Genomic DNA, 19,412 nt, shown 5'->3' on the forward strand with positions numbered 1-19,412 from the left:
ACTGATCCCACAATACCCCAGGGAGTCCCTGCAGCCTCTGGTTCTATTTCCACCCCCGTATATAGAACTCCTCGTGAATTACGGCAGTTAAATTCACACAACAGAGGCTCACGAGGCAGATGAATATAATAAACATTCAACTCTAATTTTCTATAACTGATTACCATGGAGTGAACTGGGTGTCAGAAGATGAAAGAAACTCTGGAGTGGGTCAGAAAACGTTAAATGATTAGAGAGAAGCCGAGGCAGAAACCCAGCAGAAGCCGAAAATAAAAGTAGCTAAAGTAGCCTGTGATTAGAAATCCATCTCCGTCAGTGGCTAAAGCATTCTCATGTTTACATACATATTAAGCAGGGTTCAAAGGTTTTGTTGGCCAGACTTCAGTTGTGCAGAGCAAGAGCCTTTGGAAATAAACACTGAGCTCACCAAGTTCAGCAAATTAACATGATAAATGCTTAACTAAAGGCTGCCCAGGCGCAGGCTCTGTATCTCTCCAGTCTCATAGGCTTTACAGTGATTTGTTATTAGTGGCTGCTCTGGCGCGCACACACACACACACACACACACACACACACACACACACACACACACACACACACACACACACACACACACACACACACACACACACACACACACACACACACACACACACACACACACACACACACACACACACACACACACACACACACACACACACACACACACACACACACACACACACACGCCAAACTTGAATACAGATCATCAGCTGCTGAATGAGTTTCTGAAAGAGAAAAATACACCAATACTATAAATATCTGATCAGTTGTAACAAAAACTTGTGTTACATAAAAAATATACAAATACAGATATGAGACTCGTTATCTGGAAACCCATTATCCAGAAAGCTCTGAATTACGGAAAGGCCGTAGACCATAGTCTCTATTTTATCCAAATAATCCAAATTTTTAAAAATGATTTCCTTTAATATGTAAAGCAGTACCTTGTATTGATCCAAACTAAGATATAATTAATCCTTATTGGAAGCAAAACCAGCCTATTGGGTTTATTTAATGTTTACGTGATTTTCTAGTAGACTTAAAGGAACAGTAACATCAATAAATGAAAGTGATTTAAAGTAATAAAAATATAATTCAGAGTTGTCCCGCACTGGTAAAACTGCTGTGTTTGCTTCAGAAACACTACTATTATTTATATAAATAAGTTGCTGTGTAGCAATGGGGGCAGCCATTCTAAAGGCTCAGGTTACACGGTAGATAAGATCTGTAGAACATAATGTTATCTGGTATCCACTATTTAACCTGTGCCATATAGCCGTTCTTCAATTTCCACCATTGCAACACAGAAGCTTGTTTATATAAACTATAGTAGTGTTTCTGAAGCAAACACATCAGTTTTACCAGTGCAAGGAAACAGTACATTATATTTTCATTACTTTAAAACACTTTTTGGTGTCACTGTTCCTTAAAGGGGTTGTTCACCTTGGAGATAACTTTTAGTATGATATAGAGAGTGATATTCTGAGACAAATTGTAATTGGTTTTCATTTTTTATTATCTGTGTTTTTTTAGTTACATAGCTTTTTATTCAGCAGCTCTCTGCAATTTCAGCCATCTGGTTGTTAGGGTCCAAATTACCCTAGCAACCATGCACAGATTGGAATAAGAGACTGCAATATGGAGAGGGGCTTCATAGAAAGATGAGTTATAAAAAGTAGCATTAACAATACATTTATAGCCTTACCGACAATTTGTTTTTTTAGAAGGGTCAGAAAACTGCAAAGAGTCAGAAAAAAAAGGAAAATAGCTATAAAACTATAAAAAAAAATTAATAATGAAAACCAAATGAAAAGTTCCTTAGAATTAGCCATTGTATAACATACTAAAAGTTACCTTAAAGGTGAACCACCCCTTTAAGGTATGATCTAAATTATGGAAAGATCCCAGGCATTCTGGATAACAGGTCCCATACCTATATTAGTAACAATGGCACTTTAAAATGTAAAAGAACTGTAATAATATGCCCATTAAATACTGTATGTCATGTATAGCATGTAAGTGACTGTTAGTGCTCTTCCTATATGGAACAAGGGTACAACACTGGTGACACTCAAAAATTAAGTTCAGCTGTTGGCAACTTTTAATGCAATACACAATTTTTCCCCCAGGATTCCACTGGGCTTCCCTAACTGTCTGCAACCCGTTGTAATCTGTAAAGCAGGAGTGCTACTTTTAGCGGTGTTGTTTAGTGATGGGCGAATTTATTCGCTAGGTGCAAATTCGCATCGAATTCCTGAGATTCGCGAAACCGCCACGAAAATTTGCCGGCATCAAAACGAGACGTCGGCGAATTTTTCACTGTTTCGCGGATTTCGCTGGAAATTCGCTATTTTTTTGGCGAAACGCCCCAAATTCGCCCATCACTAATGTTGTCCCATTATGATCTACATCCAAAAAGAATTGTTAGTATTCTGTTGCATGGGAAAATATTACTTAAATACTGATTTATGAGAAAATGTATATTGCCACATTTAACAAACAACTATTTCTTATGTAACCTTATTATTATTAATAATAATAATAAATATGCGAATGAAAAGAATGAAACAGGAGGGTGATTTAGACAAGCTGTTTGTTGACAATGTCTTGAGATCTACTGATCCCCAGCTATAGGTCTACTGGTAGATCCCGATCTGTCCAAAATCTAAGCAGTTTTTCAATTGGTCTTCATTATTTGTTTTGTATAGTTTTTTTAATTGTTTGCCTTCTGCTGCTGACTCTTTTCAGCTTTCAAATGGGGGTCAGTAACCCTATCCAAAACTAATGCTCAGTAAGGAAATTCTTTTATTGTAAATGCTCATTTGTATTACTCGTCTTTTTATTCAGACCCTCTCCTATTCATATTCCAGTCTCTTACTCCAATCAATGCATGGTTACTAGGGTAATTTGGACCCTAACAAACGGATTGCTGAAAATATAAACTGGAGAGCTGCTGAATAAAAAGCGACATAACTAAAAAAAAAACACAAATAATGAAAAATGCAAACCAATTGCAAATTGTCTGGGAATGTCTACATCATACTAATAGTTAATTTAAAGGTGAACAACCCTTTTAATGGTAAGCAATGCCAGAGGGCAGCATCCTTGGCATACATAATGCAGCCCTTCATCTGAGACTTGCTACAGGAAACTCTACAGAGAAGAATCACAAGCGTTTCCATGAATATGTCTGCAGTGCAGTATAACTGATGTCTTCCAGTGGTTTGATTTATCATTGCAGGTCTTTACTGGTAACGCGGAGTACAGAATAAATAAAAGAAGAACATTCAGCATTGGTCTCCATTGGCATAGGTATGAGCCGAAGTGAAAATTCAAATTAGAAAAAATTTTAATTTTGAATGTCAAATTTTTGTGTACGTCAACTAGGGAATAGGCCAAATTCAATTCAAATTTGAAGAAAAGTACTGTCTCTTTAAAAATTTGACTTTGACCATTCGCCATCTAAAACCTGCCGAATTGCTGTTTTAGCCTATGGGAGACCTCCTAGAACCTATTTGGAGTCAATTGATGGAAATTGAAAAATCAAAGGTTTTTTTGGGGGAAAACTTTGATGCGTACATTTCAAATTCGATCGAAAATTGATCTATTCAGCCAAAAAAACCTTTGATTTAATTTCGGTTGGTCTTATTGAATTCGAATTTCGAAGTTTTTCAAATACGTTTTGATTTTGATTGAAAACTGACCTATTCAGCCAAAAAAACCTTCGATTTAATTTCGGTTGGTCTTATTGAATTCGAATTTCGAAGTTTTTCAAATTCTAAATTCGACCCTTGATAAATCTGCCACTCAATGTGTGAAGATCCAAATGCCAAGATCCCTTATAGGGAAAACTCCATCATGTCTCTGGTTTCTGAATAACAGGTATTATACCTGTACATGCACATATAATTAAAGGAATGCAAAGTAACTATGCCAGGAATTGTTTGTTGGTAAATACCACTTGGGCAGAGACACACGCTGCAATTCGGGGGGAGATTAGTCGCCTGGCGACAATCGTCTCACCTTCGGGGCGACTAATCTCCCCGAACTGCTGGCGGGATGGCACTCGGAACGCTTCATTTTCTGAAGTCGCCCGAAGTTTCCTCGTGAGGCAATGGAAAATGAATTTCTTCCTAGTGCCACCCCACCGGAGATTTTCATCCTAGCTGGCGGGAAGGCAGGGGAGACAGTTCACGAGGATTAGTCGCCCCGAAGAAGAGGAAATTTGTCACCGGGCGACTAATCTCCCCGAATTGCAGCGTGTGTCTTTGTCCTAAACTTTAGCAAACTGTGCCCTGCCAGCTGGAGCATTTAGTAATATACTGGCACAAAGATGGCAGTCATGCAACAAATATTCACACTGCGGACAATGGATAAACAAACAAAAAAACATATTGAACCTTGGAAAAACATGGTTTGGATTAGTGAAGCATGCCATTCTGCATTCTCTGCCATGTTGGGAAAGGTCTCCTGTAGACTGAGTGTTTCTGGCCAGGCTCAAGGCATGTTGGACTGATGTCTCTGTGTGCATTATCATAATAATAATCAAATCAAAAAGTGTTACAGGTGCGTAAGAACAACTTGTACAATTGAATTGAGTGTGTTTTCTGATACACGTAAAACTTTCTCTGAATCCTTTCTGGCAATGACATATCAGTCCTGTCTCAGTGTCTAATAGTCTGACTCAGAATCCAGCAAGGTACAGCAAGAATTTCTACTGCCCTCCCAAGGGTCCCCAGGGATGCCATTGTTAATTAAAGTAGAAAGGACATATTGTGATTTTTAGCCCTTTTGCCCTCAAGTTGACTTGTTGCAGATTTGGTTCAACCATATCCAGCTGAATTTGTTGATGAGGGCCCTGTATTTGGCCAAATCCCAAAATTATTTAATTGGTGCCCCCAACTATGTATAAGGGAGTACTTTATTGCCTACGTCCCGACTATGTTAAAAAAACGTTAGCATTTCAAGCATGTATCCTGTCTGCCCTTATTAAATAAGGGCCCTTTAATATCTTCATGGAAGCTTTCCCTGCATAGTCTATTAGTCTGGGAAAATCAACAAGCACCTGCTAAATCACTTCCTGAGATTAGAAATTTCCTACCAAGTACACCGAGTACCATTCAGAACAGAGCGAGCACTCCCTGCACTTCTAATTAGTACAGGCTTCATGATACTAAATAGCAGGGAGAGATAGCAGGCTGGGGGAGCAAAACATATAGGCGGGGAGACATAAAGAATTTCCAGAGAAAACTACACAATAACAATGTCACATGGGGAGGGGGGATCATACAAGTACACCAGCTTTTGTTGTCTATGACAACGGCTTTTTGTTGTCTACAAGTACATCTCGGTGAAGCAAGTAATATGGCACATAACCGTTTATTCAATAATGAACATGTGCAGAGAAGGACTTAAAGAAGGAAAGCTACAGAGACCGTTTATCGCCAATAGATTAGCTACAATAGTGCAAGCTATGACACTATATTTATTCTGCAGAATGCTTTATCATACCTGAGTAAAAAGCACTAGAAGCTCTCTGTTTGTTTAGGATAGCAGCTGCCATATTAGCTTGCTGTGACATCACTTCCTGCCTGAGTCTCTCCCTGCTCACTTATAGCTCTGGGTTCAGATTACATCACGGAGGGGAGGAGGAAGGGGGAAAATGGAGAGGGGGAGAAGAGCAAACTGAGCATGCTCATGCCGTGCCCTGGACGTTTAAGCAGAAAACAGGAAGTCTGATACAGCAGCCCATGTGTACACAATAGAAGCAAATATATGTGGTGTTTCTTTTCACAGAGGACTCAAAACTACATTACTTTGAGGGTTTACTGGCGTATTTATATAGACCTTTCTGATAAAGCTTACTTCATTTTAGCCTTTCCTTCTCCTTTAAATAAGCTAGCTTGAGGGAAAAAAATGTGATGGTGTAAAAAAGTGGCATGAGTTATTTTGTCTACCTCAAAAAGTAGAAAATCAATCTTCGCTGAGATATTAAGGGGCAGATTTACTAAGCTCAAGTGAAAGGTTCGAATGTCAAAAAGTTTGAATTTCTAAGTAAATTTTTGGGTACTTCGACCATTGAATAGACTATATTCGACCATTCGACTTCGATTCGAACGATTCGAAGTAAAAATCGTTCGACTATTCGATAATCGAAGTACTGTCTCTTTAAAACAAACTTCGACTTCATACTTTGCCATATTAAAGCTACCGAAGTGCAATGTTAGCCTATGGGGACCTTCCTTTTCTAAGTTTTTTTTAGTCGAATAGAAATCCTTCGATCGATCGCTAAAAAACGTTTGAATCGTTCGAACGATTTTTATTCGACCCCAGGATTGCCAAATTTGTTGAAAAAACTTCGAAATTCAATATTCAAATTCAAAGTTTTTTAATGTGTTGGTCGAATTTCGAAGTTTTTTGTACTTCGAAATTCGACCCTTAGTAAATCTGCCCCCAATAATTGAGCTAGGGAATTAGGTAAATAATTTTATTAACAAAAAAACACACTTTTTTTCTTCTACAAATTGTATTATAACAGGTATAGGACCATTTATACAGAACACTCAGGACCTGGGGTTTTCCGCATAACGGATCTTTCCATATAAACATTAAATAAACACAAGAGGCTGGGTTTGCTTCCAATAAGAATTAATTATATCTTAGTTTGGATCAAGTACAAGCTACTGTTTTATTATTACAGAAAAAAAGGAAAAAAAATTAAAAAATTGGGATTATTTGGATAAAAAGGAGTCTATGGGAGACAGCCTTTCTGTAATTCAGAGCTTTTTGGATAATGGATCCCATACCTGTATAGAAAAATAAAACATTTTGCCTCCTTAAACTCAGAATGCTTTTTATTTTTTATATCATAAGATTAAGAAAAAACACAAAAATGGAAACATGGAAAAAAATCAATTTTAAAAAACTGTTATTGTGAACATATTGTGATACAGAACAAATTAGGTTTTTTTGTTTTTGTTTGTTTTAAACTTTCTCAAGAATATGTATATATATATATTTGCCACCCCTCTTTTCTCAGAATACACCATTCCAAATGTGAATGTGAACTGTCCCTTTAAACCTATAAAGAATACATTTGCCTTTTAGCAATAAAATGTATCCTCATGCTACCCGACCTTGAACTGAAGAATTACATAGCAGCATTTGTACACATTTTATATATACCGAGCTACCTATAAACTTCAGCAGAAATTCTCTGGGAGCCTGAGGGAAGTTTCTCTGGAAGAGTTCCAGGCTACAGCACCAACTCACTTATCACAGTTCAACCCCCAGCCGAAACTCAGGGAATCAATATACTCTATATATGGGTAAAAACATAAACAGTCCTCCACTGGTGAGACTAATTCCAATGTGAAACATCTGCTTGTAACAGAAATAAAGGTTAAACAGTCCTTGATGCTCCTGCTGTAAGGCTGTACATATATATATAGTTTATAAGTCCTGTCTGGAAGATTCAGGGTTAATCAGCGATGGGCGAATTTCTCCCGTTCCACTTAGACGAGAAATTATTGAATTTCCCGCAAAATTTGCGAAACGTCGAAAAATTAACGGAAAATCGTGAAAATTGCCGCATTCTAAGAGTTGCTTGTGTCAATTTCGACGCTGTCATTAAAGTCAAGGGGCAGGCGAATTTTACGGGAGATTAGCGAATTTATTCGCCCATCACTATTAGATTTCTCTGTATTCCCTTCATAAAACGTCAATCATAATATCACCTTTTACTTTCAGGCCTCACTGACTGTAAATGACAGTCCTTAACCATGTAACTGGAACATGTCCTGCATTAAACTTAGTTGTTTCTATTTTCATAACACCATGCACAATAAAAATACAGTATTTTATTATTATTATTATAATTTTTTTTTATTTATGCCTCCCATTATGGCTTAAAAAACCGGCTTAAAAAATCTAAATAAATAAATAGGAAAAAAAAAAGATTTCTAAACCTTTAAAATATATCAAATACAATACATCTTTTTAAATAGTGCTCAGTTTTTATAGTGCTATTTATAGTATAAATGATTTCCAGTGATGTCACTTGTGTCATGATTCATTGATATGCTTTAAAGGAGAAGGAAAGCTACGGAGACATTTTATTGTGCAATAGTGCAAGCTAGAATGCTATATTTATTCTGTAGAATGTTTTACCGAGTAAAAAGCTCTAGAAGCTCTCTGTTTGTTTAGGATAGCAGCTGCAATATTAGCTTGGTGTGACATCACTTCCTGCCTGAGTCTCTATCTGCTCACTTATAGCTCTGGGCTCAGATTACAGCAGAGAAGGAAAAAAACTCGAATGTCTGGAAGGCTGCAAACATTTCCAAATTGGTCACTGCACCTCTTCCATTGATTTATACAATAATTCGGCATGTTTTAGTTGGTCAATAGTCTAATTTGAATTCTTAAAGGTCCAAAGTATGATAAATCTCGAAAATCTAATTTGAATTTGAATTTTTTTAAAAAAAACTCAAATTGAGTTTGGATAATTTGACTGTTTTGACGATAAAATTTGAATATTCAATTCGACCCTTAATAAATCTGCCCCATAGTGTGCTAAAAATTTATCAGAGTACGTTATTAATTATACAATACACAAGAGCCATAAATATCCTGCAAATGATTTCCTTATAAATGGTGCTTAATGATGTAATCAGTTATAACTGGAGCTTAGTGATGTCATTTCTGTCACATGACTCACTGAAACGTGTGTATTACAATAAATAAAGTACCCCCTGTTGCAAAATATTAGCAGGATCAGACTGGGGGCCCGGGTCCCACCGGGACTGCTATCCGGGGCCCCCCCTCCGGCCCCCCGCCCCCTACTGTGATGCGACGGCTCAACTTGAATTCTTCATGGAGCTGCTCGTCGTGCATGCCCAACAGCGTCCCTCGGCGCGCATGCGCAACGGCGTTCCTTCGTGCGCATGCGATATCTGGAGAGGGGGTCTGGCCCAGCGGGGACGCATGAGGGTTGGGGCCCACAGGGTTTTTTCCCAGTGTCCCACCAGGCCAGTCCAACATTGAATATGAGAATATTAAAAGTCGCTATTTATGTTCATTATCTTGATACTTTATAGCCAGACGGCTAATTAATGCTAATAATTTCAACAACACATTTTTCCCATATAACATTTATTTTCTACATTTAATGCTCCTATTGCGGTCCAACCCTTTTCACAGACAGCTACAGGGCTACACCTTCAACTCATGAATCAGCCTTAGACAAAACATGGTTGTTTGCTAAGCAATAACAAATGGCGGGAGAGCGAAATATAACCATTTCCAGGGTTTTACTTCCCCTTTTAAGTTGCATCTTTGAACGTTCTGACGGCTGAATATTTTCTTTCAGTGCCATGTTTCATTTGAAAGCCCCTGTGCATTATCCATGTTGTGACTTATAGGGTAAATGGTTTTAATCAGTTTTCTCAATAAATGGTATGCAGTTGTGGTTACAGCTCGGGTTTCAGAGTTTAGAGGAATGTGACTACGGGGGTTGAAAGTTTAAATAAAGTCTTGAGTCAAACATTAATTTCAATATCCCATCTATTGTTTATTAATGCATTAAATATATGGTTAACTTTGTCCATGCAATGCTATAAAATACATGGGCTGCAATTTGCAGTTTAAACAGGCTATAACATCAGGTCTTCAACAAGTCAAGCGCCTCTCTTTGCCTTCCTATGTTATAAACCAGAACAGCCTACAGCACAAATACCGCTACATAAAAATCTGACACCTGAAACATCAGCAATAAACCGCAGCTCTTTTAATCTCCTTGTAATTATTTTTAATCCTATACATGCTTGGGCTTGTGTCTAGATGGTAGCATCTATAGTTTAATGCTGACCCCGATCACTCAATAAAATGCTTGGTAGGTTCTTTTCCAACACACAATAAAGGTGTAGGGAAGTGGCTCCCTAACTGTGTGCCATGTAGAGGCCAAGAGTAATGGCTATGGGCCCAGACTGAAGAAAAGTCATGGCAGTGGTTACTAAACAGTAAGGTTAGCCTATTGGGTGAGTTTGGAGAGGTAGTCAGTAAGGATCATATTTGGGAGCCTCTTAAATACATCTGAAAGCCCAGGCTAAAGGTGGAATTTGGGGTGAATATATATGCTGTCCTATTCTTGAAACTATGGCTGAACAACTAACCTTCAAGGGGAGATTGTACTCCTACAAACACTGGCATGATGTAATATTTGGAAAGAAGGTCTATTTGCTCTACTTAGATAACCCGAAAGCATAATGTCAAGGTCAATTAGGACGAGATTTGGGGTGAAAACATATTTGCTGACCTTGATATTCTTGGAATTATGGCAGATACACTAATGCTTTCCTATATCTGTAACCTTGTTATAAGCTATGAAAGGTCTTGACCAATGGCTAGACCTACAAGTGGGGATTGAACTCCTCCAATCACTGTAATATTGAGAGAGGAGGTCTATTTGCTACACTTAGATACCCCGAAGGTCAATTAGTAAACGATTTGGGATGAAAACATGTTTGCTGACTTAGATATTCTTTGAACTATGACTGATACACCAAAACTATCCTATATCTCTAACCTTGTTATGAGTTAAGAGAGGCCCTGGCCAATGGTTAGACCTTCAAGGGGGGATTGAACTCCTGAAACAACAGGCATAGTGTAATATTTGGGGAGGAAGTATATTTGCCCCAAGCCTATAATGTGAAGATCATTAAGGATAAGATTTGGGATGAAAACATAATTTGCTGATTTATACATTCTCTGAACTATAACTGATTTTATCCTATATCTGTAACCTTGTTATGAGTTAAATGAGAACTAAACCCCCTGCAATGTTAAGTCCCCACAGCCCCCCTCCGTTGGCCCCCTCCCTGCCTCCCCCCTGCACAGTCTTACCCCAGAATTCTGTCCCCTCTTGAAAAAGTGACTGGACATGCAGATTGAGCACAGCGCAGCTCAAGGGCACCATCTTCCTCACTTTGGTAATCTTCGTAAAGTGAGCGGCGTAATGGCGCATGCACATTGTGGAAAAAGAAGACACAAAGATTATCGAAGAGAAGAAGATGGCACCTGTGAGCTCCACTGTGCTCACTCTGCATGGGTGGTCACTATTTCAAGAGTGGCCCTGGGCAATGGTTAGACCTTTAAGGGGGGATTGAACTCCTACAACAACTGGCATATTGTAATATTTGAAGATAAAGTATATTTGCTCTCCTTAGATACCCCAAGCCTAATGTGAAAATCACTTAGGATGAGATTTGGGATGGAAACCTATTTGCTGACATATATTCTTGAAATTTTAACTGATGCACTCTGTAACCTTGTTATGAGTTAAGAGAGACCCTTGCCAATGGCTAGACCTTCAAAGGGGAGATTAAATTTCTAAAACCACTGCCATACGGCATTATTTCGGGAGGAATTCTATTTCTGTCCCTTGACAGCCTAATGTGATGGTCAATTAGGCTGCGATTTGGGATGAAAACATATTTGCTGACCTAGATATTCTTGGGTCTGTGATTGATACACCAATGCTTTCCTATATCTGTAACTTTGTTATAAGCTAGTTTTTTTTTCTGATTGCTGGACCTTAAAGGAGGGCTGGTACTACAAAAGCAATCCAATCCAATGGTGTAGGTCTTAAACGATGAACGGACTGATTTATGAAAAAGCAAACTAGGGGGTACAGAGGGAATGCCATAATTTCATAATTTCATTATTCCAACAATCAACCATCACGGCTCATGTCAACTGGGGCAATCTGAAAGCCATTACTTGTGGCAACCACTTCTTATAGTTGTGGAACAATGCAGGGGTAATTATATGTGTATATCTTTATTTTATAGTGCTACTAGTTTACACAGTGTCGTACATTTTTTTTACTATATATATTAATGGTGCAGGCATGAACTATACAGTGCAATAAATAAAATATACATCCCTTAAGCCTGGCTCCAGCCACTAAGGCAACATTATTGTAAGCAATTGCCTTCCGACAGGATACGTATGTGACCTCTGGGACAAAGGGCTTTATTTAAAATAACACAGACTTACAGAAATAAAGCAACTTAGGGTTGTTGCTTCTTGTAGGTGAAGGAAGCCAGCAGATGAGTAAATAGCAGATGTACTGTCATAGAAACAACTACTATAGGTATAGGTGAAGAACATGGTTAAAATGGCACAGGTTGTTCAGCCTCAGCGTTCGGAGCTTACAGTTAATGCAATAGGTTGTATTCTTATTATTAGGATTTTTAAGCAAATCTTCAGGAGAGCAATGAGGATGACTTAGTGCCTGTGACACGGATGAAACCATCTCAGAAGCTGTTTATATAATGCGGCAGCCTATGATAAATCACCGGCTTTGTGCTTAACTATCAAATGCTTAATGCTGTTTCTATCTGCTCCTGTTGGTTAAACATTTTCTGCTGCTTTTAAACAAAAAAGTAATTGATCACAGGCCGCTGACATTTGGAGCTTTTTGAAGTAACTTGCACAGTTCAGCTCCAATGTAAACACACAAGCAGGAAAATATAGTGCTGCCAAGCTGAAATCTACATATAAATAAATGTAGGACACATGCATGTACACACAGTAGTCCTGGATAGTATACAATTTGGAGTATTTTCTATATATTAATGGCAAAAGTGAGGGGGTGTTTATCTAACACTCCAATGAAACAGTGCCTCCGCTGGCGAAACTTCATGGAAAATGGTAACATTTGCCAGGTTTGATCTCATTATCCTTGTAAAAAGTGCCCTTCAAGGAGACATATAGGATAAATGAAAAAACCCTAATTTTGTAGGCAATTATGGTTAATATATGGTGTTGCTTTTACATGGTTCTAAAAATTAATATTATCTTTAAAAATAGCCCCTTTATTGGAGCTCCCGATAGATGTTCTCTGGTCCCTGTCCCTGTTTCAAATGAGGGGTGGGTGTGTCCTAACGGTCCCTTGCCAGAAGCACAGTAGGAGGGGGACAACCAATCGCAGCCCTGCAATCACACAAGCAAAGACAGGCTTCAGCTACCTATCAGGTCCTGCTAGTTGCTGATTGGTTCCTGTCCTACAGTGCAGTGAGCTGTGTGCCGCAAGCTCCCCTGCACAGCCTGGGAATTCAGGGAGCAAATAGTGGAAGAGAAGGGAGAGATTATTAAGGTTTTTGCAGAATTACATATAAATCAGTCTGAAACACTACTTTTTTTTAGCACAACTCTTCTATATCTAAATGAGTATAATGCACTGGTACATTCTTATTTTTTACACAAAATGTCTCCTTTAATACAATATATAATAATAGAATAGAATAGAATATAATGTCACTTTAAAGTGGACTTGTCACCTACACACAAAAAGCTGGAAAATGAAAGTCCTTTCCAAGCTGAAAGCTGTTTAAATGTCTGAGCTGTCAATCAAATATTATCTGCAGGGCAGTATTTTACTTTCACTTTTTATTCAGAACTTTCTTGCTTTTCACTGCACTTCTCACATTGCCCCTATAATTATGTAGGACATTAGGTTTCCCATTCTGGTGCACACACAAGATTTTGAGGTGATACACAATTTGTGTTAATAACGGTGTCTATAAAATGGCTCCTGTCTGCCTGGTGTGATAGTGTAATTCCAATACTGAAGAAAACAAAATTTAAATAATAAATATAGTGTAAGTAAAGTTTATTTTGCTCAATTAACATGATAGAAAAAAATTTGAATTATTTCTTAGGGTGAAAGGTCCCCTTTAAGCGCTTAGCAGAGAAAAATGTAAAGACTTGGCTTATTACCATAAGTGCAGAGCAAAAGGAGCTTCAGCCTTCTAACAAATAAACAATGGTATTGTGAATAAATGGCAGCTTTGAGATATGATAGACATGAAAATACAGGCTTTGCTCCAGGAAACCGCAGGCCCAAAACAATGTGAGCAGCACTATAGAAACTAGATACTTCTGTCACAAAAAAAACAGTTTCTTCTCAGAAAAAAACATACCAGTTTTCTCAAGATTCTCAACAAAAAAAAAGAGAAACGTTTTAAATCCCACACATGTAGCAGAAATCAGCGCGGTTGACAGATTAAACCTAAAACACAATTTGAATAAACTGGTAATTTAGGGATATTGCACGAGAGGCACGTTATTGCTGTTTTTCCCTAAGGTTTGAGGAAATTAAAAAATGCAATAATAGCTGAAAATCTATTTTCTGACCAAGTAATGTTGGCTGCAACACATACGTCCATTCAACTTTAACTTCCCGCCATATGCAAATTAGGTAACGCTAGCGCAACCTCGATTCGCTTGCCGCAGTAACACTAGCGCAACTTAGCCACCGTTCGGCGCCCTGGACGCAATTTAAGATTTTAGTGAATTACCGTTTTTCTGGTGAATCTACGCCTGGCAAAGTGTTGCGATGTGAGCGAAGCGGACGGTAGCGCAAATTTGGTGCTTAGTGAGTCTGCCCCTGTGGCCAGTACTCCAATAAAACACATGAGCACATGGAAACTACACTTTGGTACTTGGAAGTGCAGCACATCGTTGGGAGCCCTTCTATGATTTTACAGGGGTGGTTCCAGGGCTGGATTTAACGAAGCGGTGCCCCAAGGCCGCACGATCCATATGCTTGCTGCTTCCAGTCGAGCCGCCCTGTGTCCACAGGGTCCTAGCGCCGGCTGTGGCGCTCGCTGAGGCAGAAGCGCTGGGGAGCGTTAAGTCCCCAGTGCTTCAAAGATGCGGCTGGGCGGCATGCCGCCCCAAAAATTTCACCGCCCTAGGCCCGGGCCTATGTGGCCTAGCCACAAATCTGGGCCTGGGTGGTTCACCTTTAAGTTAACTTTTGGTATGTTATAGAATGGCCAATTCTAAGCAACTTTTCAATTGGTCTTCATTATTTCTTCTTCTTCTGACTCTTTCCAGTTTTCAAATGGGGGTCACTGATTCTATTGAAAATCCTCTGTAAGGCTACAAATGTTTTTTTATTGTTGCTTTTTATTACTCATCTTTCTATTCTGACCTTCCTCTATTCGTATTCCAGTCTCTTATTCAAATGAATGCATGGTTGCTAGGGCAATTTGAACCCTTGCAACCAGATTGCTGAAGTTGCAAACCAGAGAGCTGCTGAATAAAAAGCCAAATAACTCAAAAACCACATATAATAAAAAGTGAAAACCAATTCCAGATTGTCTCAGAATAACACTCTCTACATCATACTAAAAGCTCAAGCAAAGGTGAACAACCCCTTTAAAAGCGTTGTCATTGGGGCTCATTGGCACACACACCAACAACTACCAATTAGGAAGGTTAAAATAGAGTTAAAAGGTTGAACTTGATGGTTGTGTGTATTTTTTCAACCTAACTTACTATGTATTATGTATATATGTCACCAGCTCACAATTTTTTTAACTGAAATGTTTTATTGATTTTCCAAAAGAAAAGTTCAACATAGCATTGCTTAAGTTTCACAACAGATAAGCATAAGATGTCATGATAAGTTCAAATTGTGATTTAAATTAGAATAAAATAATATAAATCAAAAAATAAAAATTAAATAAAAAGGTAGATTATGGCAGCTGGGCTAAGCACTAGACCAGGTAGAAACATGAGGTATAGTTAGTTCCAGGCAGGGGCGATCCTGACCCCTCCGCCGCCAACTGCTGCTGCCCCGCCTCCCCCGGAAATTCGCTTTTAAAGTACCAGGAGCAGCATTTTTGCTGCCCCTGGTACCTAGCGGGGCGCTGCCGTCTGAGGCAACAGCCTCAACTCGCCTCATTGGCGAAGCACCCCTGGTTCCAGGACTAGGAATATTCAATTTATCTACTGACAAAGCTTGATAGTTATACATGCAATGCAGAGAAAAGCAAGGGATCATTTTCATAAGCCAGCCAGGGCAACCAAATCTTATCATAAGCCTCCATATCATTTTGTAACAAATATGACATTCTCTCATTCCAGCTCACAATCATTAAAGGCTACGTACTTGTAAATGCACTGGAATTTCCCACATCAGATAATGCTACATTTAAAGGAGAACTACAGCCTTACTAAAGAAGTAGCTACAAATGTTGTACATTATGTTTTGTGCTTCTGTACCAGCCCAAGGCAACCACAGCCCTTTAGCAGTAAAGATCTGTGTCTGCAAAGATGCCCCAGTAGTTCCCCATCTTCTTTTCTGCTGATTCACTGCACATGCTCTGTGCTGCTGTCACTTACTGAGCTTAGGGACCCACTCACAATATACAGTACACATAGAATAGAAATGTCACAATATAAGGCTGATTAGTAATTAATACAGATAATTACTATAACAGGTGCAACTAGCATCAGAATTTAATAATCTGCCTTGTAGCATCAGCTTATATTACAGACATTTTCTGCTTGATAATTTGTGATGACCCCTCAGCTTAGCTTCTCAACAGCTGCTCAGAGCCCACTGAGCATGTGAGTGTCACAGACACTTTCCAAGATGGTGACCCCCTGTGACAAGTTTGAAGTCCTGGATCATTGCTGCTATTGACAAGCTGAAAATTTAGGATGATGCAATAATTTCAGTAAATAAAATATGTCATTTAGCCACAATCATTTTTTTAGGATTTAGTTCTCCATTAATCAACCATGTGGCTCAGGCCTACATCTGCAAGAATGTCATACTAACTTGCTAACAGGTGTTATTGGTCGGATTAAACATTATTTCCCAGCAACCTATGGCTGAGATATAAAAGGTAATTTAAAGGGTTGCATCATTACAGGTCCCTCCATTCATAATATCATTCGCACCCGAATCGCGGGGCACAAGTCAGGTGTGCCTATTGACGCAAGCCCCTATGGGAAACCTGGAGATCTCAGCCAGGCCCAGGGTGGTGGTCGCTCCAGGGTTCCCCGGCATCAGTAAGTGCAGTTGAACACCATTGGAAGAGACAGGATGGATACAATCACATGGCAGTGCATGTTGGGACATAAGAACCTTAACGAACAGCATCAATATGTGCCCTCTGTGACCAATTTAGAGCTCCCCCATTTGCGGGAGCATTTGTTGATGTATACCTGACCCAATAGCTTCAAAGCTACATATTTCACATTTCTAAATGAAAAGGGGATGATGGAACTACATACTAGAAGGTAGTTTTTACTTTTTTACTACTCAACATGGTGGGATCTGGGTGCTTATTCCAAATAGTAGAAGCAGCACATGGTACTTCCATCTGCTCTGCTTGTACAACGCTAACTGAAATCATTTATCATGCACTTTTATGTGACGTTACTTACAGTGGATTTCGGTAGCAAGTTTCAGTGTATTCCAAGGAATAAGAAACAGCTGCTTTGTTCTGAGACTAATTTGTGCTTACTCTTAACTTCTTGCTTTGGCTCAACAATAACTTGCTGAAAACTTACAGATACACAATTGTTTTTAATGGTTTTTGCTGGGTTTAGCTGGCTTTGGCCAATCTGTGGCCTTCTGCATGTTCACAATTCCTAAACAGAGATTTGTGGGAGTTGTACCTCTACAGCATCTGGCTATGGGCTGCCCAACATTGTCATAGAAACCCCTGTTTTTTTTGTGCTCCTTAGGGAACTGAGCATTAATCTACACAGAGGCCAATATATGTTAATGGGGTGGTTCACCTTTAAGATAACTTTTAGTATGTTATAAAATTGCCTATTCTTTATTATTTATTTTTTATAGTTTTGGAGTTATTTTGCCTTCTTCGTCTGACTATTTCCAGCTTTCAAATGGGGGGTCACTGACCCCATCTAAAAACAAATGCTTTGTAAGACTACAAATGTAATGTTATTTCCAATGCATAGTTGCTAAGTTGACATTGAAAACTGGAGAGCTGCAGAATAAAAAGTTAAATAACCACAAATATTAAAAATGAAACCAACTGCAAATTGTCTCAGAATATCACTCTCTGTGTGATACTAAAAGTTCATTTAAAGGTGAACAACCCATTTAATAAATCTCTAGGTTTGCCAGAACACTATTGAATATTTTCATGGTTTCAGAAACCAAGCTCCTTTTTTCAGTCCTTTTCCTTGTCCTCCCAAGTCATATTCCCATCACATAGGGCAGTGATACCCAACAAGTGGCTCATAAGCAACATGTTTCACACCAATAGCTTGGATATTGCACCCAGTGGCCTCAAAGCCGGTGCTTATTTTTGAATTACTGGCTTGGGCATGAGTTTTAGCTGCATAAAAACATGGCGTCTTATAGGCTGACAGTCCACATACGGACTACCAAATGGACAATCACAGTACTTATTTGCACCATTCAAGAACATTACTCTCCAAATCTTTTTGCTTCTGAGTGTCTTAGATTAAGACTGGGTGGAGCAGCCTAGCACAGTGGAGCATCAGCATATAGGGTGTGCTAAAGTATATCTTTATTAACTATATATATATATATATATATATATATATATATATATATATATATATATATATATATATATATATATGCAGTTTTTGCAGTATAGTATTCTATACACTAAGGGTAAGGTCACAGCTGGAGATCCGGGCAGATTTAATCGCCTCTTCTTTGGGGCGACTGATCTCCCCGAACGGCTTCCCTCTGTCTTCCACCTGCAAGAATGAGAAAACACCTACGGCATGCCACTCGCGTCGCTTCGTTTTCCGAAGTGGCCTCATGAGGAAACTTCGGGCGACTTTGGAAAATTACGCGCTGCGAGTGCCATGCCGCAGGCGTTTTCTCATTCTTGCAGGCGAAAGATAGGGGGAAGCTGTTTGGGGAGATTAGTCGCCCCAAAGAAGAGGGGATTAGTCGCCGGGCAACTAAATCTCCAGGTGTGACCTTACCCTAAACACTGTTATTTGTCTAAAAACAATACATTTGTCAGGAACTAGTTGTGTACAAAAAAAATCATTACAAAAGCAAAAAAAAAAACAAAACAAGTTATTTGCTATAAAGCAAACACGAGGTACATGTTTGGGATGATTTTAAGAGGGGTGATTTCGAATTTCCGTGCTCTTTAATTGTAACGTATTTACACGCAGGAGAGTAAAATAAGAAACAGGCAGCTCTACCATAGTAATGAAGATTACATACTGCGCTAAATACAGAGTCTTTAACGACTCTCTTAAGTTCTGCTTTGTCATAAACAAACTTTGATAATGGTCACCCAGCAGGTTTCTGTGCTTTCATGTTAAGAGCCATGTGCCCAATTGATAGTAACATACAATTATCTAAAATAACAGAGCACGAGAGGTAACATCTGGGCCAGAACTGATGCCTGTCTTTTTTAACAGTTGTTTTGGCTTTGATCTCTGGCTGAAACTGCCTGTGGACTTCTGTGGATCAATTAGTTAATAAGTCCTTCCTACTAATGGCCTCAATAGTCTTAATGCTTCACATGGAATGTATGCTT

Source organism: Xenopus laevis, chromosome 6L (genome assembly GCF_017654675.1).
Source record: "Xenopus laevis strain J_2021 chromosome 6L, Xenopus_laevis_v10.1, whole genome shotgun sequence".
Classification (NCBI taxonomy): Eukaryota; Metazoa; Chordata; class Amphibia; order Anura; family Pipidae; genus Xenopus; species Xenopus laevis.